Below are 15,925 nucleotides of genomic sequence, written 5' to 3'. Positions count from 1 at the left end.
TTGCGATTTTTTAAATACTTCTTTTTATTTCTGTTAATCGGCGTAAAAGAGTCGGAAAAAGTAGGAGAAGACAAGCATTTCAGCGTTAATTATGTTTGTTTTGCCGTTAATAAGTGAAAGAAATAAATATATACAATCAAAGCGCATGAGATATCAGGTGCGATCATACCAGCACTAATGCACCGGATCCCATCAGAACTCCGCAGTTAAGCGTGCTTGGGCGAGAGTAGTACTAGGATGGGTGACCTCCTGGGAAGTCCTTGTGTTGCACCTCTTTTTTTGCGATTTTTTAAATACTTCTTTTTATTTCTGTTAATCGGCGTAAAAGAGTCGGAAAAAGTAGGAGAAGACAAGCATTTCAGCGTTAATTATGTTTGTTTTGCCGTTAATAAGTGAAAGAAATAAAATATATACAATCAAAGCGCATGAGATATCAGGTGCGATCATACCAGCACTAATGCACCGGATCCCATCAGAACTCCGCAGTTAAGCGTGCTTGGGCGAGAGTAGTACTAGGATGGGTGACCTCCTGGGAAGTCCTTGTGTTGCACCTCTTTTTTTGCGATTTTTTAAATACTTCTTTTTATTTCTGTTAATCGGCGTAAAAGAGTCGGAAAAAGTAGGAGAAGACAAGCATTTCAGCGTTAATTATGTTTGTTTTGCCGTTAATAAGTGAAAGAAATAAAATATATACAATCAAAGCGCATGAGATATCAGGTGCGATCATACCAGCACTAATGCACCGGATCCCATCAGAACTCCGCAGTTAAGCGTGCTTGGGCGAGAGTAGTACTAGGATGGGTGACCTCCTGGGCGTTAATTATGTTTGTTTTGCCGTTAATAAGTGAAAGAAATAAAATATATACAATCAAGCGCATGAGATATCAGCACCTCTTTTTTTGCGATTTTTAAATACTTCTTTTTATTTCTGTTAATCGGCGTAAAAGAGTCGGAAAAAGTAGGAGAAGACAAGCATTTCAGCGTTAATTATGTTTGTTTTGCCGTTAATAAGTGAAAGAAATAAAATATATACAATCAAAGCGCATGAGATATCAGGTGCGATCATACCAGCACTAATGCACCGGATCCCATCAGAACTCCGCAGTTAAGCGTGCTTGGGCGAGAGTAGTACTAGGATGGGTGACCTCCTGGGAAGTCCTTGTGTTGCACCTCTTTTTTTGCGATTTTTTAAATACTTCTTTTTATTTCTGTTAATCGGCGTAAAAGAGTCGGAAAAAGTAGGAGAAGACAAGCATTTCAGCGTTAATTATGTTTGTTTTGCCGTTAATAAGTGAAAGAAATAAAATATATACAATCAAAGCGCATGAGATATCAGGTGCGATCATACCAGCACTAATGCACCGGATCCCATCAGAACTCCGCAGTTAAGCGTGCTTGGGCGAGAGTAGTACTAGGATGGGTGACCTCCTGGGAAGTCCTTGTGTTGCACCTCTTTTTTTGCGATTTTTTAAATACTTCTTTTTATTTCTGTTAATCGGCGTAAAAGAGTCGGAAAAAGTAGGAGAAGACAAGCATTTCAGCGTTAATTATGTTTGTTTTGCCGTTAATAAGTGAAAGAAATAAAATATATACAATCAAAGCGCATGAGATATCAGGTGCGATCATACCAGCACTAATGCACCGGATCCCATCAGAACTCCGCAGTTAAGCGTGCTTGGGCGAGAGTAGTACTAGGATGGGTGACCTCCTGGGAAGTCCTTTATGTTTGTTTTGCCGTTAATAAGTGAAAGAAATAAAATATATACAATCAAAGCGCATGAGATATCAGGTGCGATCATACCAGCACTAATGCACCGGATCCCATCAGAACTCCGCAGTTAAGCGTGCTTGGGCGAGAGTAGTACTAGGATGGGTGACCTCCTGGGAAGTCCTTGTGTTGCACCTCTTTTTTTGCGATTTTTAAATACTTCTTTTTATTTCTGTTAATCGGCGTAAAAGAGTCGGAAAAAGTAGGAGAAGACAAGCATTTCAGCGTTAATTATGTTTGTTTTGCCGTTAATAAGTGAAAGAAATAAAATATATACAATCAAAGCGCATGAGATATCAGGTGCGATCATACCAGCACTAATGCACCGGATCCCATCAGAACTCCGCAGTTAAGCGTGCTTGGGCGAGAGTAGTACTAGGATGGGTGACCTCCTGGGAAGTCCTTGTGTTGCACCTCTTTTTTGCGATTTTTTAAATACTTCTTTTTATTTCTGTTAATCGGCGTAAAAGAGTCGGAAAAAGTAGGAGAAGACAAGCATTTCAGCGTTAATTATGTTTGTTTTGCCGTTAATAAGTGAAAGAAATAAAATATATACAATCAAAGCGCATGAGATATCAGGTGCGATCATACCAGCACTAATGCACCGGATCCCATCAGAACTCCGCAGTTAAGCGTGCTTGGGCGAGAGTAGTACTAGGATGGGTGACCTCCTGGGAAGTCCTTGTGTTGCACCTCTTTTTTTGCGATTTTTAAATACTTCTTTTTATTTCTGTTAATCGGCGTAAAAGAGTCGGAAAAAGTAGGAGAAGACAAGCATTTCAGCGTTAATTATGTTTGTTTTGCCGTTAATAAGTGAAAGAAATAAATATATACAATCAAAGCGCATGAGATATCAGGTGCGATCATACCAGCACTAATGCACCGGATCCCATCAGAACTCCGCAGTTAAGCGTGCTTGGGCGAGAGTAGTACTAGGATGGGTGACCTCCTGGGAAGTCCTTGTGTTGCACCTCTTTTTTTGCGATTTTTTAAATACTTCTTTTTATTTCTGTTAATCGGCGTAAAAGAGTCGGAAAAAGTAGGAGAAGACAAGCATTTCAGCGTTAATTATGTTTGTTTTGCCGTTAATAAGTGAAAGAAATAAAATATATACAATCAAAGCGCATGAGATATCAGGTGCGATCATACCAGCACTAATGCACCGGATCCCATCAGAACTCCGCAGTTAAGCGTGCTTGGGCGAGAGTAGTACTAGGATGGGTGACCTCCTGGGAAGTCCTTGTGTTGCACCTCTTTTTTTGCGATTTTTTAAATACTTCTTTTTATTTCTGTTAATCGGCGTAAAAGAGTCGGAAAAAGTAGGAGAAGACAAGCATTTCAGCGTTAATTATGTTTGTTTTGCCGTTAATAAGTGAAAGAAATAAAATATATACAATCAAAGCGCATGAGATATCAGGTGCGATCATACCAGCACTAATGCACCGGATCCCATCAGAACTCCGCAGTTAAGCGTGCTTGGGCGAGAGTAGTACTAGGATGGGTGACCTCCTGGGAAGTCCTTGTGTTGCACCTCTTTTTTTGCGATTTTTTAAAATACTTTTTTATTTCTGTTAATCGGCGTAAAAGAGTCGGAAAAAGTAGGAGAAGACAAGCATTTCAGCGTTAATTATGTTTGTTTTGCCGTTAATAAGTGAAAGAAATAAAATATATACAATCAAAGCGCATGAGATATCAGGTGCGATCATACCAGCACTAATGCACCGGATCCCATCAGAACTCCGCAGTTAAGCGTGCTTGGGCGAGAGTAGTACTAGGATGGGTGACCGCCTGGGCGTTAATTATGTTTGTTTTGCCGTTAATAAGTGAAAGAAATAAAATATATACAATCAAAGCGCATGAGATATCAGGTGCGATCATACCAGCACTAATGCACCGGATCCCATCAGAACTCCGCAGTTAAGCGTGCTTGGGCGAGAGTAGTACTAGGATGGGTGACCTCCTGGGAAGTCCTTGTGTTGCACCTCTTTTTTTGCGATTTTTTAAATACTTCTTTTTATTTCTGTTAATCGGCGTAAAAGAGTCGGAAAAAGTAGGAGAAGACAAGCATTTCAGCGTTAATTATGTTTGTTTTGCCGTTAATAAGTGAAAGAAATAAAATATATACAATCAAAGCGCATGAGATATCAGGTGCGATCATACCAGCACTAATGCACCGGATCCCATCAGAACTCCGCAGTTAAGCGTGCTTGGGCGAGAGTAGTACTAGGATGGGTGACCTCCTGGGAAGTCCTTGTGTTGCACCTCTTTTTTTGCGATTTTTTAAATACTTCTTTTTATTTCTGTTAATCGGCGTAAAAGAGTCGGAAAAAGTAGGAGAAGACAAGCATTTCAGCGTTAATTATGTTTGTTTTGCCGTTAATAAGTGAAAGAAATAAAATATATACAATCAAAGCGCATGAGATATCAGGTGCGATCATACCAGCACTAATGCACCGGATCCCATCAGAACTCCGCAGTTAAGCGTGCTTGGGCGAGAGTAGTACTAGGATGGGTGACCTCCTGGGAAGTCCTTGTGTTGCACCTCTTTTTTGCGATTTTTTAAATACTTCTTTTTATTTCTGTTAATCGGCGTAAAAGAGTCGGAAAAAGTAGGAGAAGACAAGCATTTCAGCGTTAATTATGTTTGTTTTGCCGTTAATAAGTGAAAGAAATAAAATATATACAATCAAAGCGCATGAGATATCAGGTGCGATCATACCAGCACTAATGCACCGGATCCCATCAGAACTCCGCAGTTAAGCGTGCTTGGGCGAGAGTAGTACTAGGATGGGTGACCTCCTGGGAAGTCCTTGTGTTGCACCTCTTTTTTTGCGATTTTTTAAATACTTCTTTTTATTTCTGTTAATCGGCGTAAAAGAGTCGGAAAAAGTAGGAGAAGACAAGCATTTCAGCGTTAATTATGTTTGTTTTGCCGTTAATAAGTGAAAGAAATAAAATATATACAATCAAAGCGCATGAGATATCAGGTGCGATCATACCAGCACTAATGCACCGGATCCCATCAGAACTCCGCAGTTAAGCGTGCTTGGGCGAGAGTAGTACTAGGATGGGTGACCTCCTGGGAAGTCCTTGTGTTGCACCTCTTTTTTTGCGATTTTTTAAATACTTCTTTTTATTTCTGTTAATCGGCGTAAAAGAGTCGGAAAAAGTAGGAGAAGACAAGCATTTCAGCGTTAATTATGTTTGTTTTGCCGTTAATAAGTGAAAGAAATAAAATATATACAATCAAAGCGCATGAGATATCAGGTGCGATCATACCAGCACTAATGCACCGGATCCCATCAGAACTCCGCAGTTAAGCGTGCTTGGGCGAGAGTAGTACTAGGATGGGTGACCTCCTGGGAAGTCCTTGTGTTGCACCTCTTTTTTTGCGATTTTTTAAATACTTCTTTTTATTTCTGTTAATCGGCGTAAAAGAGTCGGAAAAAGTAGGAGAAGACAAGCATTTCAGCGTTAATTATGTTTGTTTTGCCGTTAATAAGTGAAAGAAAAAAATATATACAATCAAAGCGCATGCATGAGATATCAGGTGCGATCATACCAGCACTAATGCACCGGATCCCATCAGAACTCCGCAGTTAAGCGTGCTTGGGCGAGAGTAGTACTAGGATGGGTGACCTCCTGGGAAGTCCTTGTGTTGCACCTCTTTTTTTGCGATTTTTTAAATACTTCTTTTTATTTCTGTTAATCGGCGTAAAAGAGTCGGAAAAAGTAGGAGAAGACAAGCATTTCAGCGTTAATTATGTTTGTTTTGCCGTTAATAAGTGAAAGAAATAAAATATATACAATCAAAGCGCATGAGATATCAGGTGCGATCATACCAGCACTAATGCACCGGATCCCATCAGAACTCCGCAGTTAAGCGTGCTTGGGCGAGAGTAGTACTAGGATGGGTGACCTCCTGGGAAGTCCTTGTGTTGCACCTCTTTTTTTGCGATTTTTTAAATACTTCTTTTTATTTCTGTTAATCGGCGTAAAAGAGTCGGAAAAAGTAGGAGAAGACAAGCATTTCAGCGTTAATTATGTTTGTTTTGCCGTTAATAAGTGAAAGAAATAAAATATATACAATCAAAGCGCATGAGATATCAGGTGCGATCATACCAGCACTAATGCACCGGATCCCATCAGAACTCCGCAGTTAAGCGTGCTTGGGCGAGAGTAGTACTAGGATGGGTGACCTCCTGGGAAGTCCTTGTGTTGCACCTCTTTTTTTGCGATTTTTTAAATACTTCTTTTTATTTCTGTTAATCGGCGTAAAAGAGTCGGAAAAAGTAGGAGAAGACAAGCATTTCAGCGTTAATTATGTTTGTTTTGCCGTTAATAAGTGAAAGAAATAAAATATATACAATCAAAGCGCATGAGATATCAGGTGCGATCATACCAGCACTAATGCACCGGATCCCATCAGAACTCCGCAGTTAAGCGTGCTTGGGCGAGAGTAGTACTAGGATGGGTGACCTCCTGGGAAGTCCTTGTGTTGCACCTCTTTTTTTGCGATTTTTTAAATACTTCTTTTTATTTCTGTTAATCGGCGTAAAAGAGTCGGAAAAAGTAGGAGAAGACAAGCATTTCAGCGTTAATTATGTTTGTTTTGCCGTTAATAAGTGAAAGAAATAAAATATATACAATCAAAGCGCATGAGATATCAGGTGCGATCATACCAGCACTAATGCACCGGATCCCATCAGAACTCCGCAGTTAAGCGTGCTTGGGCGAGAGTAGTACTAGGATGGGTGACCTCCTGGGAAGTCCTTGTGTTGCACCTCTTTTTTTGCGATTTTTTAAATACTTCTTTTTATTTCTGTTAATCGGCGTAAAAGAGTCGGAAAAAGTAGGAGAAGACAAGCATTTCAGCGTTAATTATGTTTGTTTTGCCGTTAATAAGTGAAAGAAATAAAATATATACAATCAAAGCGCATGAGATATCAGGTGCGATCATACCAGCACTAATGCACCGGATCCCATCAGAACTCCGCAGTTAAGCGTGCTTGGGCGAGAGTAGTACTAGGATGGGTGACCTCCTGGGAAGTCCTTGTGTTGCACCTCTTTTTTTGCGATTTTTTAAATACTTCTTTTTATTTCTGTTAATCGGCGTAAAAGAGTCGGAAAAAGTAGGAGAAGACAAGCATTTCAGCGTTAATTATGTTTGTTTTGCCGTTAATAAGTGAAAGAAATAAAATATATACAATCAAAGCGCATGAGATATCAGGTGCGATCATACCAGCACTAATGCACCGGATCCCATCAGAACTCCGCAGTTAAGCGTGCTTGGGCGAGAGTAGTACTAGGATGGGTGACCTCCTGGGAAGTCCTTGTGTTGCACCTCTTTTTTTGCGATTTTTTAAATACTTCTTTTTATTTCTGTTAATCGGCGTAAAAGAGTCGGAAAAAGTAGGAGAAGACAAGCATTTCAGCGTTAATTATGTTTGTTTTGCCGTTAATAAGTGAAAGAAATAAAATATATACAATCAAAGCGCATGAGATATCAGGTGCGATCATACCAGCACTAATGCACCGGATCCCATCAGAACTCCGCAGTTAAGCGTGCTTGGGCGAGAGTAGTACTAGGATGGGTGACCTCCTGGGAAGTCCTTGTGTTGCACCTCTTTTTTTGCGATTTTTTAAATACTTCTTTTTATTTCTGTTAATCGGCGTAAAAGAGTCGGAAAAAGTAGGAGAAGACAAGCATTTCAGCGTTAATTATGTTTGTTTTGCCGTTAATAAGTGAAAGAAATAAAATATATAAAAGAAATAAAATATATACAATCAAAGCGCATGAGATATCAGGTGCGATCATACCAGCACTAATGCACCGGATCCCATCAGAACTCCGCAGTTAAGCGTGCTTGGGCGAGAGTAGTACTAGGATGGGTGACCTCCTGGGAAGTCCTTGTGTTGCACCTCTTTTTTTGCGATTTTTTAAATACTTCTTTTTATTTCTGTTAATCGGCGTAAAAGAGTCGGAAAAAGTAGGAGAAGACAAGCATTTCAGCGTTAATTATGTTTGTTTTGCCGTTAATAAGTGAAAGAAATAAAATATATACAATCAAAGCGCATGAGATATCAGGTGCGATCATACCAGCACTAATGCACCGGATCCCATCAGAACTCCGCAGTTAAGCGTGCTTGGGCGAGAGTAGTACTAGGATGGGTGACCTCCTGGGAAGTCCTTGTGTTGCACCTCTTTTTTTGCGATTTTTTAAATACTTCTTTTTATTTCTGTTAATCGGCGTAAAAGAGTCGGAAAAAGTAGGAGAAGACAAGCATTTCAGCGTTAATTATGTTTGTTTTGCCGTTAATAAGTGAAAGAAATAAAATATATACAATCAAAGCGCATGAGATATCAGGTGCGATCATACCAGCACTAATGCACCGGATCCCATCAGAACTCCGCAGTTAAGCGTGCTTGGGCGAGAGTAGTACTAGGATGGGTGACCTCCTGGGAAGTCCTTGTGTTGCACCTCTTTTTTTGCGATTTTTTAAATACTTCTTTTTATTTCTGTTAATCGGCGTAAAAGAGTCGGAAAAAGTAGGAGAAGACAAGCATTTCAGCGTTAATTATGTTTGTTTTGCCGTTAATAAGTGAAAGAAATAAAATATATACAATCAAAGCGCATGAGATATCAGGTGCGATCATACCAGCACTAATGCACCGGATCCCATCAGAACTCCGCAGTTAAGCGTGCTTGGGCGAGAGTAGTACTAGGATGGGTGACCTCCTGGGCGTTAATTATGTTTGTTTTGCCGTTAATAAGTGAAAGAAATAAAATATATACAATCAAAGCGCATGAGATATCAGGTGCGATCATACCAGCACTAATGCACCGGATCCCATCAGAACTCCGCAGTTAAGCGTGCTTGGGCGAGAGTAGTACTAGGATGGGTGACCTCCTGGGAAGTCCTTGTGTTGCACCTCTTTTTTTGCGATTTTTTAAATACTTCTTTTTATTTCTGTTAATCGGCGTAAAAGAGTCGGAAAAAGTAGGAGAAGACAAGCATTTCAGCGTTAATTATGTTTGTTTTGCCGTTAATAAGTGAAAGAAATAAAATATATACAATCAAAGCGCATGAGATATCAGGTGCGATCATACCAGCACTAATGCACCGGATCCCATCAGAACTCCGCAGTTAAGCGTGCTTGGGCGAGAGTAGTACTAGGATGGGTGACCTCCTGGGAAGTCCTTGTGTTGCACCTCTTTTTTTGCGATTTTTTAAATACTTCTTTTTATTTCTGTTAATCGGCGTAAAAGAGTCGGAAAAAGTAGGAGAAGACAAGCATTTCAGCGTTAATTATGTTTGTTTTGCCGTTAATAAGTGAAAGAAATAAAATATATACAATCAAAGCGCATGAGATATCAGGTGCGATCATACCAGCACTAATGCACCGGATCCCATCAGAACTCCGCAGTTAAGCGTGCTTGGGCGAGAGTAGTACTAGGATGGGTGACCTCCTGGGAAGTCCTTGTGTTGCACCTCTTTTTTTGCGATTTTTTAAATACTTCTTTTTATTTCTGTTAATCGGCGTAAAAGAGTCGGAAAAAGTAGGAGAAGACAAGCATTTCAGCGTTAATTATGTTTGTTTTGCCGTTAATAAGTGAAAGAAATAAAATATATACAATCAAAGCGCATGAGATATCAGGTGCGATCATACCAGCACTAATGCACCGGATCCCATCAGAACTCCGCAGTTAAGCGTGCTTGGGCGAGAGTAGTACTAGGATGGGTGACCTCCTGGGAAGTCCTTGTGTTGCACCTCTTTTTTTGCGATTTTTTAAATACTTCTTTTTATTTCTGTTAATCGGCGTAAAAGAGTCGGAAAAAGTAGGAGAAGACAAGCATTTCAGCGTTAATTATGTTTGTTTTGCCGTTAATAAGTGAAAGAAATAAAATATATACAATCAAAGCGCATGAGATATCAGGTGCGATCATACCAGCACTAATGCACCGGATCCCATCAGAACTCCGCAGTTAAGCGTGCTTGGGCGAGAGTAGTACTAGGATGGGTGACCTCCTGGGAAGTCCTTGTGTTGCACCTCTTTTTTTGCGATTTTTTAAATACTTCTTTTTATTTCTGTTAATCGGCGTAAAAGAGTCGGAAAAAGTAGGAGAAGACAAGCATTTCAGCGTTAATTATGTTTGTTTTGCCGTTAATAAGTGAAAGAAATAAAATATATACAATCAAAGCGCATGAGATATCAGGTGCGATCATACCAGCACTAATGCACCGGATCCCATCAGAACTCCGCAGTTAAGCGTGCTTGGGCGAGAGTAGTACTAGGATGGGTGACCTCCTGGGAAGTCCTTGTGTTGCACCTCTTTTTTTGCGATTTTTTAAATACTTCTTTTTATTTCTGTTAATCGGCGTAAAAGAGTCGGAAAAAGTAGGAGAAGACAAGCATTTCAGCGTTAATTATGTTTGTTTTGCCGTTAATAAGTGAAAGAAATAAAATATATACAATCAAAGCGCATGAGATATCAGGTGCGATCATACCAGCACTAATGCACCGGATCCCATCAGAACTCCGCAGTTAAGCGTGCTTGGGCGAGAGTAGTACTAGGATGGGTGACCTCCTGGGAAGTCCTTGTGTTGCACCTCTTTTTTTGCGATTTTTTAAATACTTCTTTTTATTTCTGTTAATCGGCGTAAAAGAGTCGGAAAAAGTAGGAGAAGACAAGCATTTCAGCGTTAATTATGTTTGTTTTGCCGTTAATAAGTGAAAGAAATAAAATATATACAATCAAAGCGCATGAGATATCAGGTGCGATCATACCAGCACTAATGCACCGGATCCCATCAGAACTCCGCAGTTAAGCGTGCTTGGGCGAGAGTAGTACTAGGATGGGTGACCTCCTGGGAAGTCCTTGTGTTGCACCTCTTTTTTTGCGATTTTTTAAATACTTCTTTTTATTTCTGTTAATCGGCGTAAAAGAGTCGGAAAAAGTAGGAGAAGACAAGCATTTCAGCGTTAATTATGTTTGTTTTGCCGTTAATAAGTGAAAGAAATAAAATATATACAATCAAAGCGCATGAGATATCAGGTGCGATCATACCAGCACTAATGCACCGGATCCCATCAGAACTCCGCAGTTAAGCGTGCTTGGGCGAGAGTAGTACTAGGATGGGTGACCTCCTGGGAAGTCCTTGTGTTGCACCTCTTTTTTTGCGATTTTTTAAATACTTCTTTTTATTTCTGTTAATCGGCGTAAAAGAGTCGGAAAAAGTAGGAGAAGACAAGCATTTCAGCGTTAATTATGTTTGTTTTGCCGTTAATAAGTGAAAGAAATAAAATATATACAATCAAAGCGCATGAGATATCAGGTGCGATCATACCAGCACTAATGCACCGGATCCCATCAGAACTCCGCAGTTAAGCGTGCTTGGGCGAGAGTAGTACTAGGATGGGTGACCTCCTGGGAAGTCCTTGTGTTGCACCTCTTTTTTTGCGATTTTTTAAATACTTCTTTTTATTTCTGTTAATCGGCGTAAAAGAGTCGGAAAAAGTAGGAGAAGACAAGCATTTCAGCGTTAATTATGTTTGTTTTGCCGTTAATAAGTGAAAGAAATAAAATATATACAATCAAAGCGCATGAGATATCAGGTGCGATCATACCAGCACTAATGCACCGGATCCCATCAGAACTCCGCAGTTAAGCGTGCTTGGGCGAGAGTAGTACTAGGATGGGTGACCTCCTGGGAAGTCCTTGTGTTGCACCTCTTTTTTTGCGATTTTTTAAATACTTCTTTTTATTTCTGTTAATCGGCGTAAAAGAGTCGGAAAAAGTAGGAGAAGACAAGCATTTCAGCGTTAATTATGTTTGTTTTGCCGTTAATAAGTGAAAGAAATAAAATATATACAATCAAAGCGCATGAGATATCAGGTGCGATCATACCAGCACTAATGCACCGGATCCCATCAGAACTCCGCAGTTAAGCGTGCTTGGGCGAGAGTAGTACTAGGATGGGTGACCTCCTGGGAAGTCCTTGTGTTGCACCTCTTTTTTTGCGATTTTTTAAATACTTCTTTTTATTTCTGTTAATCGGCGTAAAAGAGTCGGAAAAAGTAGGAGAAGACAAGCATTTCAGCGTTAATTATGTTTGTTTTGCCGTTAATAAGTGAAAGAAATAAAATATATACAATCAAAGCGCATGAGATATCAGGTGCGATCATACCAGCACTAATGCACCGGATCCCATCAGAACTCCGCAGTTAAGCGTGCTTGGGCGAGAGTAGTACTAGGATGGGTGACCTCCTGGGAAGTCCTTGTGTTGCACCTCTTTTTTTGCGATTTTTTAAATACTTCTTTTTATTTCTGTTAATCGGCGTAAAAGAGTCGGAAAAAGTAGGAGAAGACAAGCATTTCAGCGTTAATTATGTTTGTTTTGCCGTTAATAAGTGAAAGAAATAAAATATATACAATCAAAGCGCATGAGATATCAGGTGCGATCATACCAGCACTAATGCACCGGATCCCATCAGAACTCCGCAGTTAAGCGTGCTTGGGCGAGAGTAGTACTAGGATGGGTGACCTCCTGGGAAGTCCTTGTGTTGCACCTCTTTTTTTGCGATTTTTTAAATACTTCTTTTTATTTCTGTTAATCGGCGTAAAAGAGTCGGAAAAAGTAGGAGAAGACAAGCATTTCAGCGTTAATTATGTTTGTTTTGCCGTTAATAAGTGAAAGAAATAAAATATATACAATCAAAGCGCATGAGATATCAGGTGCGATCATACCAGCACTAATGCACCGGATCCCATCAGAACTCCGCAGTTAAGCGTGCTTGGGCGAGAGTAGTACTAGGATGGGTGACCTCCTGGGAAGTCCTTGTGTTGCACCTCTTTTTTTGCGATTTTTTAAATACTTCTTTTTATTTCTGTTAATCGGCGTAAAAGAGTCGGAAAAAGTAGGAGAAGACAAGCATTTCAGCGTTAATTATGTTTGTTTTGCCGTTAATAAGTGAAAGAAATAAAATATATACAATCAAAGCGCATGAGATATCAGGTGCGATCATACCAGCACTAATGCACCGGATCCCATCAGAACTCCGCAGTTAAGCGTGCTTGGGCGAGAGTAGTACTAGGATGGGTGACCTCCTGGGAAGTCCTTGTGTTGCACCTCTTTTTTTGCGATTTTTTAAATACTTCTTTTTATTTCTGTTAATCGGCGTAAAAGAGTCGGAAAAAGTAGGAGAAGACAAGCATTTCAGCGTTAATTATGTTTGTTTTGCCGTTAATAAGTGAAAGAAATAAAATATATACAATCAAAGCGCATGAGATATCAGGTGCGATCATACCAGCACTAATGCACCGGATCCCATCAGAACTCCGCAGTTAAGCGTGCTTGGGCGAGAGTAGTACTAGGATGGGTGACCTCCTGGGAAGTCCTTGTGTTGCACCTCTTTTTTTGCGATTTTTTAAATACTTCTTTTTATTTCTGTTAATCGGCGTAAAAGAGTCGGAAAAAGTAGGAGAAGACAAGCATTTCAGCGTTAATTATGTTTGTTTTGCCGTTAATAAGTGAAAGAAATAAAATATATACAATCAAAGCGCATGAGATATCAGGTGCGATCATACCAGCACTAATGCACCGGATCCCATCAGAACTCCGCAGTTAAGCGTGCTTGGGCGAGAGTAGTACTAGGATGGGTGACCTCCTGGGCGTTAATTATGTTTGTTTTGCCGTTAATAAGTGAAAGAAATAAAATATATACAATCAAAGCGCATGAGATATCAGGTGCGATCATACCAGCACTAATGCACCGGATCCCATCAGAACTCCGCAGTTAAGCGTGCTTGGGCGAGAGTAGTACTAGGATGGGTGACCTCCTGGGAAGTCCTTGTGTTGCACCTCTTTTTTTGCGATTTTTTAAATACTTCTTTTTATTTCTGTTAATCGGCGTAAAAGAGTCGGAAAAAGTAGGAGAAGACAAGCATTTCAGCGTTAATTATGTTTGTTTTGCCGTTAATAAGTGAAAGAAATAAAATATATACAATCAAAGCGCATGAGATATCAGGTGCGATCATACCAGCACTAATGCACCGGATCCCATCAGAACTCCGCAGTTAAGCGTGCTTGGGCGAGAGTAGTACTAGGATGGGTGACCTCCTGGGAAGTCCTTGTGTTGCACCTCTTTTTTTGCGATTTTTTAAATACTTCTTTTTATTTCTGTTAATCGGCGTAAAAGAGTCGGAAAAAGTAGGAGAAGACAAGCATTTCAGCGTTAATTATGTTTGTTTTGCCGTTAATAAGTGAAAGAAATAAAATATATACAATCAAAGCGCATGAGATATCAGGTGCGATCATACCAGCACTAATGCACCGGATCCCATCAGAACTCCGCAGTTAAGCGTGCTTGGGCGAGAGTAGTACTAGGATGGGTGACCTCCTGGGAAGTCCTTGTGTTGCACCTCTTTTTTTGCGATTTTTTAAATACTTCTTTTTATTTCTGTTAATCGGCGTAAAAGAGTCGGAAAAAGTAGGAGAAGACAAGCATTTCAGCGTTAATTATGTTTGTTTTGCCGTTAATAAGTGAAAGAAATAAAATATATACAATCAAAGCGCATGAGATATCAGGTGCGATCATACCAGCACTAATGCACCGGATCCCATCAGAACTCCGCAGTTAAGCGTGCTTGGGCGAGAGTAGTACTAGGATGGGTGACCTCCTGGGAAGTCCTTGTGTTGCACCTCTTTTTTTGCGATTTTTTAAATACTTCTTTTTATTTCTGTTAATCGGCGTAAAAGAGTCGGAAAAAGTAGGAGAAGACAAGCATTTCAGCGTTAATTATGTTTGTTTTGCCGTTAATAAGTGAAAGAAATAAAATATATACAATCAAAGCGCATGAGATATCAGGTGCGATCATACCAGCACTAATGCACCGGATCCCATCAGAACTCCGCAGTTAAGCGTGCTTGGGCGAGAGTAGTACTAGGATGGGTGACCTCCTGGGAAGTCCTTGTGTTGCACCTCTTTTTTTGCGATTTTTTAAATACTTCTTTTTATTTCTGTTAATCGGCGTAAAAGAGTCGGAAAAAGTAGGAGAAGACAAGCATTTCAGCGTTAATTATGTTTGTTTTGCCGTTAATAAGTGAAAGAAATAAAATATATACAATCAAAGCGCATGAGATATCAGGTGCGATCATACCAGCACTAATGCACCGGATCCCATCAGAACTCCGCAGTTAAGCGTGCTTGGGCGAGAGTAGTACTAGGATGGGTGACCTCCTGGGAAGTCCTTGTGTTGCACCTCTTTTTTTGCGATTTTTTAAATACTTCTTTTTATTTCTGTTAATCGGCGTAAAAGAGTCGGAAAAAGTAGGAGAAGACAAGCATTTCAGCGTTAATTATGTTTGTTTTGCCGTTAATAAGTGAAAGAAATAAAATATATACAATCAAAGCGCATGAGATATCAGGTGCGATCATACCAGCACTAATGCACCGGATCCCATCAGAACTCCGCAGTTAAGCGTGCTTGGGCGAGAGTAGTACTAGGATGGGTGACCTCCTGGGAAGTCCTTGTGTTGCACCTCTTTTTTTGCGATTTTTTAAATACTTCTTTTTATTTCTGTTAATCGGCGTAAAAGAGTCGGAAAAAGTAGGAGAAGACAAGCATTTCAGCGTTAATTATGTTTGTTTTGCCGTTAATAAGTGAAAGAAATAAAATATATACAATCAAAGCGCATGAGATATCAGGTGCGATCATACCAGCACTAATGCACCGGATCCCATCAGAACTCCGCAGTTAAGCGTGCTTGGGCGAGAGTAGTACTAGGATGGGTGACCTCCTGGGAAGTCCTTGTGTTGCACCTCTTTTTTTGCGATTTTTTAAATACTTCTTTTTATTTCTGTTAATCGGCGTAAAAGAGTCGGAAAAAGTAGGAGAAGACAAGCATTTCAGCGTTAATTATGTTTGTTTTGCCGTTAATAAGTGAAAGAAATAAAATATATACAATCAAAGCGCATGAGATATCAGGTGCGATCATACCAGCACTAATGCACCGGATCCCATCAGAACTCCGCAGTTAAGCGTGCTTGGGCGAGAGTAGTACTAGGATGGGTGACCTCCTGGGAAGTCCTTGTGTTGCACCTCTTTTTTTGCGATTTTTTAAATACTTCTTTTTATTTCTGTTAATCGGCG

At 40.1% G+C, this 15,925-nt stretch overlaps 53 non-coding genes and 5 pseudogenes across 53 annotated transcripts; all 58 read left to right on the top strand.

Annotated features, from left to right (window-relative positions):
- Positions 1-155: 155 nt before the first annotated feature.
- Positions 156-274, top strand: LOC127113245 (5S ribosomal RNA). The gene has a single exon (XR_007799365.1). It is a non-coding gene; the product is annotated as a 5S ribosomal RNA (ribosomal RNA).
- Positions 275-435: 161 nt separating this feature from the next.
- LOC127113244 (5S ribosomal RNA) lies at positions 436-554 on the top strand. Its single transcript, XR_007799364.1, has one exon. It is a non-coding gene; the product is annotated as a 5S ribosomal RNA (ribosomal RNA).
- A 161-nt stretch (positions 555-715) lies between these two features.
- On the top strand, positions 716-838 carry LOC127113299 (uncharacterized; annotated as a pseudogene).
- A 216-nt stretch (positions 839-1,054) lies between these two features.
- Positions 1,055-1,173, top strand: LOC127113243 (5S ribosomal RNA). The gene has a single exon (XR_007799363.1). It is a non-coding gene; the product is annotated as a 5S ribosomal RNA (ribosomal RNA).
- Positions 1,174-1,334: 161 nt separating this feature from the next.
- LOC127113242 (5S ribosomal RNA) lies at positions 1,335-1,453 on the top strand. Its single transcript, XR_007799362.1, has one exon. It is a non-coding gene; the product is annotated as a 5S ribosomal RNA (ribosomal RNA).
- Positions 1,454-1,614: 161 nt separating this feature from the next.
- LOC127113287 (uncharacterized) lies at positions 1,615-1,740 on the top strand (annotated as a pseudogene).
- Positions 1,741-1,787: 47 nt separating this feature from the next.
- LOC127113241 (5S ribosomal RNA) lies at positions 1,788-1,906 on the top strand. Its single transcript, XR_007799361.1, has one exon. It is a non-coding gene; the product is annotated as a 5S ribosomal RNA (ribosomal RNA).
- Positions 1,907-2,066: 160 nt separating this feature from the next.
- Positions 2,067-2,185, top strand: LOC127113240 (5S ribosomal RNA). The gene has a single exon (XR_007799360.1). It is a non-coding gene; the product is annotated as a 5S ribosomal RNA (ribosomal RNA).
- Positions 2,186-2,345: 160 nt separating this feature from the next.
- Positions 2,346-2,464, top strand: LOC127113239 (5S ribosomal RNA). Its single transcript, XR_007799359.1, has one exon. It is a non-coding gene; the product is annotated as a 5S ribosomal RNA (ribosomal RNA).
- Positions 2,465-2,623: 159 nt separating this feature from the next.
- LOC127113238 (5S ribosomal RNA) lies at positions 2,624-2,742 on the top strand. Its single transcript, XR_007799358.1, has one exon. It is a non-coding gene; the product is annotated as a 5S ribosomal RNA (ribosomal RNA).
- Positions 2,743-2,903: 161 nt separating this feature from the next.
- On the top strand, positions 2,904-3,022 carry LOC127113236 (5S ribosomal RNA). The gene has a single exon (XR_007799356.1). It is a non-coding gene; the product is annotated as a 5S ribosomal RNA (ribosomal RNA).
- A 161-nt stretch (positions 3,023-3,183) lies between these two features.
- LOC127113235 (5S ribosomal RNA) lies at positions 3,184-3,302 on the top strand. The gene has a single exon (XR_007799355.1). It is a non-coding gene; the product is annotated as a 5S ribosomal RNA (ribosomal RNA).
- A 160-nt stretch (positions 3,303-3,462) lies between these two features.
- Positions 3,463-3,582, top strand: LOC127113308 (uncharacterized; annotated as a pseudogene).
- A 52-nt stretch (positions 3,583-3,634) lies between these two features.
- On the top strand, positions 3,635-3,753 carry LOC127113234 (5S ribosomal RNA). The gene has a single exon (XR_007799354.1). It is a non-coding gene; the product is annotated as a 5S ribosomal RNA (ribosomal RNA).
- Positions 3,754-3,914: 161 nt separating this feature from the next.
- Positions 3,915-4,033, top strand: LOC127113233 (5S ribosomal RNA). The gene has a single exon (XR_007799353.1). It is a non-coding gene; the product is annotated as a 5S ribosomal RNA (ribosomal RNA).
- A 161-nt stretch (positions 4,034-4,194) lies between these two features.
- On the top strand, positions 4,195-4,313 carry LOC127113232 (5S ribosomal RNA). Its single transcript, XR_007799352.1, has one exon. It is a non-coding gene; the product is annotated as a 5S ribosomal RNA (ribosomal RNA).
- A 160-nt stretch (positions 4,314-4,473) lies between these two features.
- LOC127113231 (5S ribosomal RNA) lies at positions 4,474-4,592 on the top strand. The gene has a single exon (XR_007799351.1). It is a non-coding gene; the product is annotated as a 5S ribosomal RNA (ribosomal RNA).
- Positions 4,593-4,753: 161 nt separating this feature from the next.
- LOC127113230 (5S ribosomal RNA) lies at positions 4,754-4,872 on the top strand. Its single transcript, XR_007799350.1, has one exon. It is a non-coding gene; the product is annotated as a 5S ribosomal RNA (ribosomal RNA).
- Positions 4,873-5,033: 161 nt separating this feature from the next.
- LOC127113229 (5S ribosomal RNA) lies at positions 5,034-5,152 on the top strand. Its single transcript, XR_007799349.1, has one exon. It is a non-coding gene; the product is annotated as a 5S ribosomal RNA (ribosomal RNA).
- Positions 5,153-5,316: 164 nt separating this feature from the next.
- Positions 5,317-5,435, top strand: LOC127113228 (5S ribosomal RNA). The gene has a single exon (XR_007799348.1). It is a non-coding gene; the product is annotated as a 5S ribosomal RNA (ribosomal RNA).
- A 161-nt stretch (positions 5,436-5,596) lies between these two features.
- On the top strand, positions 5,597-5,715 carry LOC127113227 (5S ribosomal RNA). The gene has a single exon (XR_007799347.1). It is a non-coding gene; the product is annotated as a 5S ribosomal RNA (ribosomal RNA).
- Positions 5,716-5,876: 161 nt separating this feature from the next.
- Positions 5,877-5,995, top strand: LOC127113225 (5S ribosomal RNA). Its single transcript, XR_007799345.1, has one exon. It is a non-coding gene; the product is annotated as a 5S ribosomal RNA (ribosomal RNA).
- Positions 5,996-6,156: 161 nt separating this feature from the next.
- LOC127113224 (5S ribosomal RNA) lies at positions 6,157-6,275 on the top strand. Its single transcript, XR_007799344.1, has one exon. It is a non-coding gene; the product is annotated as a 5S ribosomal RNA (ribosomal RNA).
- Positions 6,276-6,436: 161 nt separating this feature from the next.
- Positions 6,437-6,555, top strand: LOC127113223 (5S ribosomal RNA). The gene has a single exon (XR_007799343.1). It is a non-coding gene; the product is annotated as a 5S ribosomal RNA (ribosomal RNA).
- Positions 6,556-6,716: 161 nt separating this feature from the next.
- LOC127113222 (5S ribosomal RNA) lies at positions 6,717-6,835 on the top strand. Its single transcript, XR_007799342.1, has one exon. It is a non-coding gene; the product is annotated as a 5S ribosomal RNA (ribosomal RNA).
- Positions 6,836-6,996: 161 nt separating this feature from the next.
- LOC127113221 (5S ribosomal RNA) lies at positions 6,997-7,115 on the top strand. Its single transcript, XR_007799341.1, has one exon. It is a non-coding gene; the product is annotated as a 5S ribosomal RNA (ribosomal RNA).
- Positions 7,116-7,276: 161 nt separating this feature from the next.
- Positions 7,277-7,395, top strand: LOC127113220 (5S ribosomal RNA). Its single transcript, XR_007799340.1, has one exon. It is a non-coding gene; the product is annotated as a 5S ribosomal RNA (ribosomal RNA).
- Positions 7,396-7,574: 179 nt separating this feature from the next.
- LOC127113219 (5S ribosomal RNA) lies at positions 7,575-7,693 on the top strand. Its single transcript, XR_007799339.1, has one exon. It is a non-coding gene; the product is annotated as a 5S ribosomal RNA (ribosomal RNA).
- A 161-nt stretch (positions 7,694-7,854) lies between these two features.
- Positions 7,855-7,973, top strand: LOC127113218 (5S ribosomal RNA). Its single transcript, XR_007799338.1, has one exon. It is a non-coding gene; the product is annotated as a 5S ribosomal RNA (ribosomal RNA).
- Positions 7,974-8,134: 161 nt separating this feature from the next.
- LOC127113217 (5S ribosomal RNA) lies at positions 8,135-8,253 on the top strand. Its single transcript, XR_007799337.1, has one exon. It is a non-coding gene; the product is annotated as a 5S ribosomal RNA (ribosomal RNA).
- Positions 8,254-8,414: 161 nt separating this feature from the next.
- On the top strand, positions 8,415-8,537 carry LOC127113305 (uncharacterized; annotated as a pseudogene).
- Positions 8,538-8,586: 49 nt separating this feature from the next.
- Positions 8,587-8,705, top strand: LOC127113216 (5S ribosomal RNA). The gene has a single exon (XR_007799336.1). It is a non-coding gene; the product is annotated as a 5S ribosomal RNA (ribosomal RNA).
- A 161-nt stretch (positions 8,706-8,866) lies between these two features.
- Positions 8,867-8,985, top strand: LOC127113214 (5S ribosomal RNA). The gene has a single exon (XR_007799334.1). It is a non-coding gene; the product is annotated as a 5S ribosomal RNA (ribosomal RNA).
- Positions 8,986-9,146: 161 nt separating this feature from the next.
- LOC127113213 (5S ribosomal RNA) lies at positions 9,147-9,265 on the top strand. The gene has a single exon (XR_007799333.1). It is a non-coding gene; the product is annotated as a 5S ribosomal RNA (ribosomal RNA).
- Positions 9,266-9,426: 161 nt separating this feature from the next.
- On the top strand, positions 9,427-9,545 carry LOC127113212 (5S ribosomal RNA). The gene has a single exon (XR_007799332.1). It is a non-coding gene; the product is annotated as a 5S ribosomal RNA (ribosomal RNA).
- Positions 9,546-9,706: 161 nt separating this feature from the next.
- On the top strand, positions 9,707-9,825 carry LOC127113211 (5S ribosomal RNA). Its single transcript, XR_007799331.1, has one exon. It is a non-coding gene; the product is annotated as a 5S ribosomal RNA (ribosomal RNA).
- Positions 9,826-9,986: 161 nt separating this feature from the next.
- On the top strand, positions 9,987-10,105 carry LOC127113210 (5S ribosomal RNA). The gene has a single exon (XR_007799330.1). It is a non-coding gene; the product is annotated as a 5S ribosomal RNA (ribosomal RNA).
- Positions 10,106-10,266: 161 nt separating this feature from the next.
- Positions 10,267-10,385, top strand: LOC127113209 (5S ribosomal RNA). The gene has a single exon (XR_007799329.1). It is a non-coding gene; the product is annotated as a 5S ribosomal RNA (ribosomal RNA).
- Positions 10,386-10,546: 161 nt separating this feature from the next.
- On the top strand, positions 10,547-10,665 carry LOC127113208 (5S ribosomal RNA). The gene has a single exon (XR_007799328.1). It is a non-coding gene; the product is annotated as a 5S ribosomal RNA (ribosomal RNA).
- A 161-nt stretch (positions 10,666-10,826) lies between these two features.
- Positions 10,827-10,945, top strand: LOC127113207 (5S ribosomal RNA). The gene has a single exon (XR_007799327.1). It is a non-coding gene; the product is annotated as a 5S ribosomal RNA (ribosomal RNA).
- Positions 10,946-11,106: 161 nt separating this feature from the next.
- LOC127113206 (5S ribosomal RNA) lies at positions 11,107-11,225 on the top strand. Its single transcript, XR_007799326.1, has one exon. It is a non-coding gene; the product is annotated as a 5S ribosomal RNA (ribosomal RNA).
- Positions 11,226-11,386: 161 nt separating this feature from the next.
- Positions 11,387-11,505, top strand: LOC127113205 (5S ribosomal RNA). The gene has a single exon (XR_007799325.1). It is a non-coding gene; the product is annotated as a 5S ribosomal RNA (ribosomal RNA).
- Positions 11,506-11,666: 161 nt separating this feature from the next.
- Positions 11,667-11,785, top strand: LOC127113203 (5S ribosomal RNA). Its single transcript, XR_007799323.1, has one exon. It is a non-coding gene; the product is annotated as a 5S ribosomal RNA (ribosomal RNA).
- A 161-nt stretch (positions 11,786-11,946) lies between these two features.
- LOC127113202 (5S ribosomal RNA) lies at positions 11,947-12,065 on the top strand. The gene has a single exon (XR_007799322.1). It is a non-coding gene; the product is annotated as a 5S ribosomal RNA (ribosomal RNA).
- Positions 12,066-12,226: 161 nt separating this feature from the next.
- Positions 12,227-12,345, top strand: LOC127113201 (5S ribosomal RNA). The gene has a single exon (XR_007799321.1). It is a non-coding gene; the product is annotated as a 5S ribosomal RNA (ribosomal RNA).
- Positions 12,346-12,506: 161 nt separating this feature from the next.
- On the top strand, positions 12,507-12,625 carry LOC127113200 (5S ribosomal RNA). Its single transcript, XR_007799320.1, has one exon. It is a non-coding gene; the product is annotated as a 5S ribosomal RNA (ribosomal RNA).
- A 161-nt stretch (positions 12,626-12,786) lies between these two features.
- Positions 12,787-12,905, top strand: LOC127113199 (5S ribosomal RNA). Its single transcript, XR_007799319.1, has one exon. It is a non-coding gene; the product is annotated as a 5S ribosomal RNA (ribosomal RNA).
- Positions 12,906-13,066: 161 nt separating this feature from the next.
- Positions 13,067-13,185, top strand: LOC127113198 (5S ribosomal RNA). The gene has a single exon (XR_007799318.1). It is a non-coding gene; the product is annotated as a 5S ribosomal RNA (ribosomal RNA).
- Positions 13,186-13,346: 161 nt separating this feature from the next.
- On the top strand, positions 13,347-13,466 carry LOC127113307 (uncharacterized; annotated as a pseudogene).
- A 52-nt stretch (positions 13,467-13,518) lies between these two features.
- LOC127113197 (5S ribosomal RNA) lies at positions 13,519-13,637 on the top strand. Its single transcript, XR_007799317.1, has one exon. It is a non-coding gene; the product is annotated as a 5S ribosomal RNA (ribosomal RNA).
- A 161-nt stretch (positions 13,638-13,798) lies between these two features.
- On the top strand, positions 13,799-13,917 carry LOC127113196 (5S ribosomal RNA). The gene has a single exon (XR_007799316.1). It is a non-coding gene; the product is annotated as a 5S ribosomal RNA (ribosomal RNA).
- Positions 13,918-14,078: 161 nt separating this feature from the next.
- Positions 14,079-14,197, top strand: LOC127113195 (5S ribosomal RNA). Its single transcript, XR_007799315.1, has one exon. It is a non-coding gene; the product is annotated as a 5S ribosomal RNA (ribosomal RNA).
- Positions 14,198-14,358: 161 nt separating this feature from the next.
- On the top strand, positions 14,359-14,477 carry LOC127113194 (5S ribosomal RNA). Its single transcript, XR_007799314.1, has one exon. It is a non-coding gene; the product is annotated as a 5S ribosomal RNA (ribosomal RNA).
- A 161-nt stretch (positions 14,478-14,638) lies between these two features.
- On the top strand, positions 14,639-14,757 carry LOC127113192 (5S ribosomal RNA). The gene has a single exon (XR_007799312.1). It is a non-coding gene; the product is annotated as a 5S ribosomal RNA (ribosomal RNA).
- A 161-nt stretch (positions 14,758-14,918) lies between these two features.
- On the top strand, positions 14,919-15,037 carry LOC127113191 (5S ribosomal RNA). The gene has a single exon (XR_007799311.1). It is a non-coding gene; the product is annotated as a 5S ribosomal RNA (ribosomal RNA).
- Positions 15,038-15,198: 161 nt separating this feature from the next.
- LOC127113190 (5S ribosomal RNA) lies at positions 15,199-15,317 on the top strand. Its single transcript, XR_007799310.1, has one exon. It is a non-coding gene; the product is annotated as a 5S ribosomal RNA (ribosomal RNA).
- Positions 15,318-15,478: 161 nt separating this feature from the next.
- Positions 15,479-15,597, top strand: LOC127113189 (5S ribosomal RNA). The gene has a single exon (XR_007799309.1). It is a non-coding gene; the product is annotated as a 5S ribosomal RNA (ribosomal RNA).
- Positions 15,598-15,758: 161 nt separating this feature from the next.
- On the top strand, positions 15,759-15,877 carry LOC127113188 (5S ribosomal RNA). Its single transcript, XR_007799308.1, has one exon. It is a non-coding gene; the product is annotated as a 5S ribosomal RNA (ribosomal RNA).
- The last annotated feature ends 48 nt before the right edge of the window (positions 15,878-15,925 follow it).

The sequence above is a fragment of the Lathyrus oleraceus genome, unplaced genomic scaffold (genome assembly GCF_024323335.1).
Source record: "Lathyrus oleraceus cultivar Zhongwan6 unplaced genomic scaffold, CAAS_Psat_ZW6_1.0 chrUn0261, whole genome shotgun sequence".
NCBI lineage: Eukaryota > Viridiplantae > Streptophyta > Magnoliopsida > Fabales > Fabaceae > Lathyrus > Lathyrus oleraceus.
This window is presented reverse-complemented; position numbering and strand designations above follow the sequence as displayed.